Below are 12028 nucleotides of genomic sequence, written 5' to 3'. Positions count from 1 at the left end.
GCAAACACATCGCTTTAAACTTTTAATAATCTGTATACACGGCATGTCGAGCTCTGGGGTCAGGAAGTTCTCAGACAACCTTATCCGAAATATAATTTTTTGGGTGTGTTTTTTTAAAGGTAAATGAAGGTGTACAGTAGGTTATACAGTGTGATGTTAATTCCAAAACTCCTTTATTAAACAGAAAGAAAGAAAAAAAAAAGAGTTCTGAAAGAAATCAAGCCTCAAAAGTAACATAGCACTTTACCATAAAAGTAACGCAACTAGTTACTTTTTTGGAATTAACTTAATATTGTATTGCACTACTTTCTAAAGTAACTTTTCCTAACATTGATTCAAATATGATTGCACATATTTAAATAAGATTGGAGAAATAAGATTTTGATCACTTAAAAAATGTTCCACCTGCATTTGTTAAAAGAAAAGCATCACGTTGAAAAAAACAATGTTAACTGAAGTTATATTTTGTTGAGTTATAGATTCCTATCATTCAAGAGCACTTTGATCTTTTCATTGATAAGCCATAATTTATGCAGTGATGATAATGCATTTTGCATTCCAAAGCATTCACTAACAGTTTCTTCCAACTGTTAAGGACTTTTTAAAAAAAGAACAGCAAAAAAATTCCTATTATCAAATTTTATTTATGTTTTTAAAATTATGTTAATCATTATTATTATTATGATTATTATTATTATTATTATTATTATAACTGCTGTTCGAACAGCAAACTGACATGGGTGTATACTTTTTACACGCAATGTAGGCCTAACACCATTTTCCACGTCATATCTATTTTAGCGTAAACATTCAGAAATGTGGTTTAAACGGCGCACTAAGAGCCACAGACCAGTTAAGAAAAGAAAAGAAAAAAGAAAGAAAGAAAAGAACGGGCGCGGGAATTTTGAACTTGAATGGCTTCCGGTGTGTCAGAAAGTCTAGCCGCTTCAAAACATGTGCGTTTGGATTAACGTTAGCCAAAGACTCAAGACTCGTTTGTTTACTTTATGCAAATGTTGCAGACTGCTATCTTAATTGGTCATAGTCATAAACGCTGGTCGAAGCGCGAAAGTAAGGTGAATATAACTTATATGTTGATATTATTTTTTGAACATTTTGATATAATTATGCTGAAACAATATACTACTTTTAATTTGGCTGAACTAACTTACCTAAAACAGTAATTAAACAGATAGGTGGCTTTCATCTAATACGTCAGGTGTCAATTGTATTGTTGTTTGACTTCTAACGTTACAGTTCTTAGTGCCCTGATTCAGCTGTTTATTATTATTATCTGGTCTGCCGATAAAGTTATATTCAAGCGGTCACCATAGAAGAGAAGAAGCTCCTCTGATGTGTGAGGAGTATTGATGCCTGAATAACCATCTTTCCATGTTATGTGTCCCTGTGGGCTTTGTAAATATAATTTCAGATTAGACAGTTTTTCTCCTGTATATGGCTACTGTAAATAGTCAACATCACTGAGTGGTTTCAACAAACCTGTAAATAAACACACTCCTTCAGTTCCTGTACTGTCTCAGCGCTACAGCCTCTTCTGAGCTTGGACGAAGCCTTTTAACTGGGATTCATAGTTTTTGTAATTATTATCAAACTAAAATTATAATTATTAAAACAGCTATATTTTCTTACTATACCTGTAACAAACAATAAAAAAAAATAATAAAATAGAAAATTATTTTAAAATGTAAAATGGTCATCATTTTACTGTATTTTTGTTCAATATAAAATTAAAATACATTTAATATGCACTCACCAGCTACTGTCCAACTGCTTGTGTCTTTATAAAAGATGGTTGCCAAAGTTAAACACAAAATTGTTCAAAATTCTTTCCCAGGTTTCGCTGTGGTGTCTTTAAAGTGCAGCTATGCCTTTCAACATATTTGGCATGGACTTGGATGTTCACAGCTACATATGAGACGAATGCATAGCGTATGATCATCAAAGATCCCGCTGCCACCTGCTTTCTTTGGCTGTCATCCATTCAGCGGTCAGACGGGGTTGTGCAGGGTCAGAATGAAGCTCCATAAGGTACACAATGTAGAGTGGAAAAGAGCTACAAAAAAGAGGCCAGGGTAACAAGTGGAGTAAAGTAACAAATTACAAACACTCAAATTACTGTAACTGAGTAGTTTTTCTTTGGAATTGTAATTTAGTTAGTAGTTTTAGAAATGTGCACTTTCACTTTCCCTTGAGTACATTTTTAGTGCTGTATTGGTACTTTTACTCCACTACTTTGCTTCAAACTGCAGTTACTACTTTTTTTTTTTTTCCCCTTGTCTATGGCGATTGGCTGAGTGGAAAGTCTTGTCATTTCTGACCAATCAATTCGCACATAGAAACTAATTTGCATCATATTAAACAACCTCAAGACAATGTGTGTGCGTGTGTGTGTGTGTGTGTGTGTGTGTGTATGTGTGTGTTTCTCAATACTGGGTTGCGGATGGAAGGGCATCCGCTGCTAAAACATGTGTTGGAATAGTTGGCGGTTCATTCCGCTGTGGCAACCTCTGAAATAATGACTAAGCCAAAGGAAAATGAATGAATGAATGATATCCCTCTGTATAAACTGTAGATTTAAAATTATAAGTGCTCCTTAAGTGGATTATTTAATGCTTAGTGCAGAAAAAAAAAATTGAGCTAAAAGCCTTAAAAATATGTATTGCAACTGAAATCTACAGACACTGATAAATTGTGGAGTAATAAACACTTAATGTTTTCTTTACATTAGATTGAAAACACTTTATGAAAGGCTAAAAATTCCAAGTTGAACCGGTGCTAGATTTGCCTTGCCTTAAAGAGGTTCAAATCCTGAGAGAACAGCTCAGATATTGCCTGTAAAGGATGAAGACATGTTACGCTTGATACCATCACAGGCTTGTTAACTGTGTTCTGACAGAGCCGGTGCCTACGGCTGGATTAAGTACATTTGGGGCATCTTAACTGCTGCTCTCTGGGGGTCTGGATTTGTTCAGGTTGGCAGTTTACTGCAGGATTAAAGCACAGAGGGTAACAAAACCTAGTGACAATCAAGCAAGCAATGTTTGCAGAAAATACTGCTTTTATACAAGGCTGTGCTGTATAGTAAATTAAATTAATGTCTGTTACAACATATCACACGTCTATAAATGGTGCTTACAATTAAAAATATAATGAAATTATAATAATGCGCGGCAGGATTTGCCTATGATCATTTTGCTACAATTACAATTTTGAAATCATCGTTTCAAAGGTATGTGAGCTCACACTTCTGTTACTGACACTGAATAATCTAATGGCATCTTTACACGGCAAAAGCTGTACAGAAACCAAAAGCAGCATGCATTTTTCTTTAATGTGCGTTTAAAACTGCTTTAACTTCCAGTAAAGACACATTTCACACATAATTTTTACTGGTGTTAGGACTACAGTTCACCCAAGGCTATTAAAACCCTTCTCTGGATATGTGGTGTTAACCCATTGTTGTCTTTGTTCAGTTTGAAACGGAGTGGTATTTTCTTGTTGCTGCTGGAGGCTTGGCAACAGACTCATGTGACGTAAGTAACGGGAAACATGCATCATGTAAACAGCATTCTTTAAAAAATACATTTAAGGTGATAAAAGATAAGTCCGAGGCCATGGTGCTCCACCGGAAAAAGGTGGTTTGCCATCTTCAGGTTGGAGAAAAGTCCTCACCCCAGATAGAGGAGTTCAAGTGTCTTCGGGTTTTATGAAAGGATGGAAGGTGCGATTGACAGGCGTATTGGTGCAGCGGCAGCAGTAATGCGGTTGATGTATCGGTCTGTTGTGGTAAAGAAGGAGCTGAGCCGAAAGGCAAAGCTCTCAATTTTCCTACTCTCACCTATGGTCATGAGCTTTGGGTCATGACCGAAAGGACAAGATCTCGGATACAAGCGGTCGAAATGAGTCTCCTTTGCAGGGTGGCAGGGTGTACTCTTAAGCAGGTCGCACACCAGAAGCGCCGCTTAGCGGCGCGCCGCACAGCACCACGCAGCGCCATGCATTTTAGAATTCTAAACATAGGTTTCTATCAGGATACACACACCGGCGCCGCAAGTCGCCGGCTGTCGGCGGCGCCCGTCCACGGCTCAGGACGCAGTTCATTTTTCAGCCGCGCCACAGAGCACCATCTGATTAGTTTCATGTGAAATATCATTCGAATGTGCGCGTCTGGTGTGTGATACTTTAAAATGTCATGTGCGCACCGTGTCGCGGCGCCGAGCGGCGCTTCTGGTGTGCGACCTGCTTTATAGATAAAGTGAGGAGCTCTGATACCTGAGAGGAGCTCGGAGTAGAGCCGCTGCTCCTCCACATCGAGAGAAGTCAGCTGAGGTGGCTCGGGCCTCTCTTTCAGATGCCTCCTGAACGCCAACCTAGGGAGGTGTTCTAGGCATGTTCCACCGGATGGAGGCCTCGGGGAGCACCAAGGACACGCTGGAGGGACTATGTCTCTCGGCTGGCCTGGGAACGCCTCGGGGATCCTGGAGGAGCTAGAAAAATGTGTCTGGGGAGAGGGAAGTCTGCAGTTCTCTCCTGAGACTGCTGCTCCCGCAACCCGGCCCCGGTAAAGCGAAAGAAAATTAAATGAAATTAAATGATGTAACTGTGTAAACTGGAGTGTTCCGGAGATGGTAAGATGACATGCTTTGCACCTGTTCACATTTGTTTGTACTTTTGTCCGGTGCATAGTGGTTATTAATATTGTCAGCTCACAACAAGAAGTTCACTGGTTTGAGTCCCGGCTGGACCAGGAGGTCTTACTCTCTGGAGTTTGCATGTTGGTTCCCCCACAGTCACAAAAATTGTGTTGTTGCAGGTAGGGGAATCTGCAGCATAAAACATATGCCAGTGTAATTGGTGGTTCATTCCGCTGTGTCAACCTCTGGTAAATCAAGAACTAGAAGGAAATGGAGTAAGTAAATGTATTGTCTTCGTTTTTTGTCTGTGTAACTCATGAGGCGTAAATCCGACATGGCAAAATATTGGCAAGATGCGCAATGCCTTGTAAAAAGGTTACCTGCGGTTCATCTAATCAGCCAGAGTAACACCACTAATATACAAATAAGGAGATGAACTCAGGGTTTAGAAGTGTACAGTGTGAAATGTATGTCAATAAATATCCAGGATTATTTGTTAACCCCAGACATATTATTAGGAGTGTGAAATGTGATTGTAAACTAGTATGTGCTAATGAGTTTTAATGCACTGCTTTATTATGTGTTCACAACAAGGTGTCCAGTCAGAGTGATACAATTTTGCTATTTGGTTGACAGGACAGGACATGACACGACATGACACTCTGGGCTGTTGCCCTGCAGTTGCTAAGAACTTTCTCATACATGTCTTCCCCAAACTGTCTTTAACAAATAATAAAAGCCCTCCTGTGCTCCTCCTCGGAGTGTTGCGGTGCCTCTGTTGTGCATCGCAGGTTTTGGAAGAGCTGCATTCTTGCCAGCTGACTCACAAGATAAGCGTTTTTATGTGTTAATCCCACGCCGCCGGCCTGGTAAGCTCCGTCTGACAGCAAGCGTGCTAAAGCTCCCATCTACTCATATCTGGGAGCCAAGCCACACTCGTCCCCAAAGGTCACGTATATATAACGCTTATCTCCACTATAAATCTGCCCTCAAGACCAAACACTTGCTCTGGATTTGTGGATTAAAGCCTACAGTGGGAAGTATACCACCACTCCACAATAATGCATTCCCGCACATGCAAGGGTATTCATAAAGATGCATAAAGAAGTGTGTGTTTGCAGTTTCAATACCTGGTTTATATAAAACAAAAATGTGTAATTTGTAGGAGACTGATCATTTTATATACACCTTATACTGTAAAATACAGAATATTTTTATACTGCTGGGCTGTTAAATGCTTGATTTTGATGAATTTTCTAAGGTGTGCAAATTATTGTCAGGGAAACAGTTAGCTTTACTCGCTGGAGGAAGAATGACACTATTGCTGAAGGATTTCTTTTAGACAGGTAATGTTATGTTTAAACTATTTTTGTCACGCAAAGCTGATGTAGATTTTGTTGTTACGAACTAGTTATATGCACAGGAGTGATGTTCAGCCACTGAAGTCTCCCGGTCAAAGATTGATGTGAATATTTTCAGTTTTATAAGGGCCCTTGTACAGCATTGACAATGTACATTTTTATTTAGTTTAACAATAAAACATCAGTACATGGCGCTATTAGCCTGCTTTACTGAGGTGATGATGGTTTTATATTTACTTTGGTTCATTTTTGAACAATGACAACCTGTGACACTCTCCCTACAGTGTATTGTTCATCATGCTACTTTGAATGTTCTGTCTGAAATTGCATGTATGGCTTGGTAATACGTGTAATTCCTGCACGTCGCCTGCCAACCACTATGAAGAGTCGCTTTAGGTCAAAGCATGTGAGAGAGTGAAACCAACAATCCTTGCAATCATAAAATATTGCACATTATGGCAAGTTTTGCTTGCTACACAACTGAAAACGTGCTAGATATAATAGTTTTTCATTAGGAATTGTAGTATTATAAAGTACGATAAAGTTTTCTAATTGGCGAATGACATGATCTAGTGTGTTGTCTACTGTCATCTTTACGGTCCGCGTTCAGGACGACTGTGTTTTTAGAGCTATTATGCTTAACAGGTGGCATTTTGTGGGATCACCTACTGCTCCTTTAAATTACTTTTAAAGAGTTCACACTTAGCTGATGATTGAGTATAAAGCTTGTTTGGCATGCTGTCCTGGGAGACAGCCCTGAGCTCATAAGATCCTCGAGCCCGGGGCTCCCTCGGGTTTGCAAGGTGAAGGGAAGTTTAAGCACAGGTAGATCTCGAGAACTCCCCTGCTGTAGTAGCTAATGAACAGATAGTTATTGCTCTTAAGAGATAACCACTTACTTGGAGCATGTCTATGGTGCCGATTTGAGTTAGTGAATTGACTTAAGTTGCATGTTTTTGGAAGGTGGGATGAAACCTGGGGGAAACCCACATGAGCACAGGGAGAACATGTAAACTCTGCACAGAAATGTTGGCTGGCTTGGGAAAGACTAGAACCAGTGATGTTCTTGATTTGAGGCAACAGTAACCACTGGGCTACCGTGCCACCCATCTAGTAAAGTAGAAGGAGTAGGGGTGGAAGGGGGATTCTTCCAAACAAAGATGGCTGCTATATGGAACTTAGGGTTTTTATAGTGGCTTAGGAATTGTCGGATCAGTCGCAAGCAATCATAAGCACGTGATCCTCTTGAAATTAGTTCATAAATAAACTTCACAAAGTGAGTACGCTTAAAAGTGACTATACTTAAAAAAGTGAGTAAAACCGTTGTCATTTGAAACTGTTGTTTTAACTTTTTATAATTATGCATATAGTTCATTTTCTTAATAATTTAAAGGCAAAGGGTTTATTCACTTTTTATATTACTAAAAATATTTATAGTTAAATTTAGGGCTGTATTTAGGTACGGTAATTGAATAATAAAAGCAATTCAATAAAATCAATTATTAAAGTTACATAATGTAAAATATTCCTGAATGCGTTTCGAATCGTTATACAGTCACAGGCCTGAAAAGCACATAAATTATAATACGAACTCAACATTGCTTATGGTGCAATATGATTACAGTGAATGATCACATTGCGATATCCATGCTAAAGCGATATACTGTACAGCCCTAGTCAAGTATACTTGACAACAGGAAGCTTTTTTCACAAAGTATTCTTGTATTATGTAAGAAAAGCATGTACTCTCTTTTTCTTGCTCTTTTTTCCCATGCAAGTGTGCACACATACAGCACAGACATACTCTGACTCACAAACACAGAAACACAAACATGTTTTAAAATTAGCTTGGGATGAGATGGCCCAATTCAATGAAAAATGCGCCAAAAAATGTATTGAAATGAAAAACCTGACACAGTCCTAAAGTGGTAGCTGGGGGAAACAAATGATCAATTTTTAGAATATTAGAAAACAATGCACACCATATACCAATTATTTATTTATAATATATCCTATAATAATGTTTCGTGTAACAGAAGCAATTATCTAGTGCAGAGGTGCCCAAACTTTGCCCCGCGGGCCAAAGTTGGTCCATGGTAACCTTTAGTTTGGCCATCTGAAAAGAGAGGGAGAATGATGGGAATTGGTTGGGCCAAACACCTTTGACAGAGATCATCATTTAATGTAACCGAATGTAACCTTTAGTCTCTTTATTTAATTGGGGAGCTACCAAAAAAGTTGTTTGAATTAAATGTAAATGAATCAGACATTTAAAATGGAAATACTGTCAGTGGACAGATAGAGGACCATGCGTCAGACATCAGTGCAAGGTAAAGGCAGGAGCAACTCGACTAGTGTATTCAGCATTGAACTTTATTGTCTTATAAATGGATTTGTTTATGTTTTTACTATAATAAGTTCATTATAAAATGGTAAAAATGATAATGCATCAATAATTTATATATTTTAAAGCATCTTTTTCTAGTTATTTTTAAATATTAGCAAATAAATTAGGAAATTACCCATGGCAAATTAAATGTCATACGGTTTAGAATATTTAACTTCGACCCACAACCCTCAATCAAGTTTTTTTTTTTTTTTTTTTTTGGCTTTTATAAGAAAAGTTTGGGCACCCCTGATCGATGTTTCTATAGATAATAATATTTTGAATAATTTTCTGATTGCTATCAGGGTGTTTTGGGTAGTTGTCAGGATTTTTCTAAACAGTTCTTAATGTATTTAGTGTCTTGCTGTGTGGTTGCTCGGGTGGTTCCAGTGAACAATACATTTAGTAGTGTTTGCCATGTAAAAATTGCAATTAAAAAGTTTTATAAGCACCATACTTCTCATCTCAATATGTTTTAAAGTGTAAAGTTCAGGGTTTAAGTTTTAAACAAACTAATCATTGCATGCTTATATCACCTCATTGGATTTTTAAGCATCATTTGAACTGAAAGATGCATTTTAAAGGATCCAATTGTTCAGGTTTGTTCAACTGTCTCGCCTATAAGTATAGTTTGAAACAGCTGGTTTGTTTTCAGCGTAACAAGATCGTTATCTTGGACGACTGACTGAAAATGAATGCAGTTGTAAGGACCACACACAAATTGGACTCTGAGGACACGCGGATCATGTGACTTGATGAATATACACAAAGTCCTTTCCAAAGAACAAAACGCAGTGAATACTATTTTAGCTTTCAGCGCCTTGACTCCATCAATACGTCCTTGTACGGATTAGTGTGCTAATTAAAATGTTAGCCGATTCTGTTGAGGAACGTACATAAATTTGAGCTCCGACCGCATAGTGGTTACACGCTGCCAAAGGGGTAATTTTACAATGTTCAAAAGTAAACATACTCTGACATGTTTTCCACAAGTCTTTCTCAACACAGAAGTTTTTCTGGCAAAGGCGAGGTGTGAGGTGGAACTGTTGAACAACGGAAAACATAATCAGACGGGCTGTGGGAAATTTCTGACATTCCACTATTGGAAAAATGTATCTTTGGATGGGATGCTGAAAATGAAGCAACAATAGAGAGCTATTGGCACCCTTCGAGACCTTAGTCTTGATATAAGAATTACAGAGGCGAAAACAAATCCGGTCAAACAGCTACGAGCTGCTCTGTCTTACAACATGACACCAATTAGAATGGCTTGAGATCAGAATCACTTCTGCGTAGGGTCCAAAACTAACACTCGCTGAGTGCCAAAACATCAGTAAACAATGGCTTGGCAACGTAGCAAAGCTGGAAAAGTTAGTTTTGTTAAAGATCCGCACCAAACTACATGATTTAATTCTAATTGTGTGAATGATCATCTGAATTCTGATTATAAGTGATTATTCATTCATTTTCTTTTCGGCTTAGTCCCTTTATTAATCTGGGGTTGCCACAGTAGAATGAACCGCCAACTTATCCAGCATTTGTTTTACACAGCGGATGCCCTTCCAGCTGCAACCCATCTCTGGGAAACATCCATACACTTTCATTCACACATATATACTACGGACAATTTCGTTTTCCCAATTCACCTATACCCATACATGTCTTTGGACTTGTGGGGTAAACCAGAGCACCTGGAGGAAACCCACACGAACACAAGGAAAACATGGAAACTCCACACAGAAATGCCAACTGACCCAGCTGAGACTTGAACCAGCGACCTTTTTGCTATGAGGCGATTGTGATACCCACTGTGCCACCATAAGCAATTAAATAAACTGAAATGTTGAAATAGTTGTACTGTCGTGATAAATTGAATAGAATTTTAAATGCATTTAGGCATGTAGACATGGTCAAGACGATCTGCTGCAGTTCAGAATGGGGAAGAAAGGTGATTTAAGTGACTTTTAACGTGGCATGGTTGGTGGTGCCAGACGGGCTGGTTTGAGTATTTCAGAAACTGCTGATGTATTTGGATTTTCACATACAACCAGAAAATGGTTCACAGAGAATGGTCCGAAAAAAGAGAAAATATCCAGTGATTGGCAGTTCTGTGGGCGCAAATGCCTTGTTGATGCCAGAGGTCAGAGACTGGTTCCAGCTGATAGAAAGGCAACTGTAACTCAAATAACCACTTGTTGCAACCGAGGTATGCAGAAGAGCATCTCTGCACACACGTCAAACCTTAAGGCGGATGGGCTACAGCAGCAGACCACACCAGGTGCCACTCCTGTCAGCTAAGAACAGGAAACTGAGGCTACAATTCACACAGAATTAGACAATAGAAGATTGGAAAAATGTTGCCTGGTCTGATAAGTCTTAATTTCTGCTGTGACATTCAGATGGTAGGGTCAGAATTTGGCGTCTACAACATGAAAGTATGGATCCATCCTGCCTTGTATCAATGGTTCAGGCTGGTGGTGGTGGTGTAATGTTGTGAGGGATTTTTTCTTGGCACACTGTGGGCCCGTTAGTACCAATTGAGCATCGTGTCAACGCCACAGTCTACCAGAGTATTGTTGCTGACCATTTCCATCTCTTTATGACCACAGTGTTCTGTTGGCTACTTCCATGTGATAAAGCACGAATCATCTCAGACTGGATTCTTCACTGTACCCATATTGACTCCAAAGTCACCAGAACTCAGTCCAATACAGCACCTTTGGGATGTGGTGGAACGGGAGATTCACTTTATGGATGTGCAGCCGACAAATCTGCAGCAACTGCGTGATCATGTCAATATGGACCTAAATCTCTGAGGAATATTTCCAGTATCTCGTTGAATCTATCCTACGAAGGATTAAGGTAGTTCTAAAGGCAAATGGTGGTTCAACTAGTTGTACCTAATAAAGTGGCCGGTGAGTGTATGTTGAGCGCTGTATGTATATTTATTTTTTCTCTATGTGAAGGCGAAGTGTAATTGAATGCTGTTTGTACAGCACGGCTTTCCTTTTTGGTCTCTTTTGTCGCTGCAAATTTGTACAATGACAGCATAAGCTTCCACGGCCTTTACCTGACAAAGTTTCAGGTTGCTTTAGATTAATGGTCCCACCATTTTGGACACGCATTGCTGAGCAGCTTGACAACCCGAGCGCTTCGTTCACTCATCCATCTTAACAGCAAATTTAGTAACAAGCATGCTGTCAAACCAAGGTGCTTCATTCAGAACAACAAAATGAATGGCGAAGAATGCAAGTCATGCTAACCTGACTATTTTTACTGCTCAATCTCAGTAAGCGTCTTATTTTAGCAATGATTTGACATTGAGTCTGGGTTTTACTTGAGGACATGAACAAGCAGAGTTGCCTTTTTTCATAGTAATATCTCTGCATATAACACTGGATGTTTCTTGAAGAAATCTTGTTTTAGGTAACTTCTGATCAGTTGCACACAACATACTTTTTAGGGTGCTTTTACACTTGGATCAATTGCCTGGACCATACCCAAGTTCAATTGCCACCTTTTCAGTTGGTTTGTGTTCACACTGTCTTTTTTCCTTCTGAACCCGGGTACGCTTGCATCATCAAGCTGTTGTTGTGCTACAGTAGGTGACAGACACGAAAGCAAAG

General features: G+C 39.1%; 1 long non-coding RNA gene across 1 annotated transcript in view; it reads left to right on the top strand.

The window, feature by feature from the left end:
- Positions 1–912: 912 nt before the first annotated feature.
- The window catches only part of LOC141386357 (uncharacterized), a 48775-nt gene continuing 37659 nt past the window's right edge, over positions 913–12028 (top strand). Inside the window, exons 1-2 of the long non-coding RNA XR_015494131.1 lie at positions 913–1076; positions 1856–2049. This is a non-coding gene — a long non-coding RNA (uncharacterized LOC141386357). The remainder of the gene's footprint in view (positions 1077–1855; positions 2050–12028) is intronic.

This window comes from Danio rerio, chromosome 6 (genome assembly GCF_052040795.2).
Source record: "Danio rerio strain M-AB ecotype USA chromosome 6, GRCz13ab, whole genome shotgun sequence".
Taxonomy (NCBI): Eukaryota; Metazoa; Chordata; class Actinopteri; order Cypriniformes; family Danionidae; genus Danio; species Danio rerio.
This window is presented reverse-complemented; position numbering and strand designations above follow the sequence as displayed.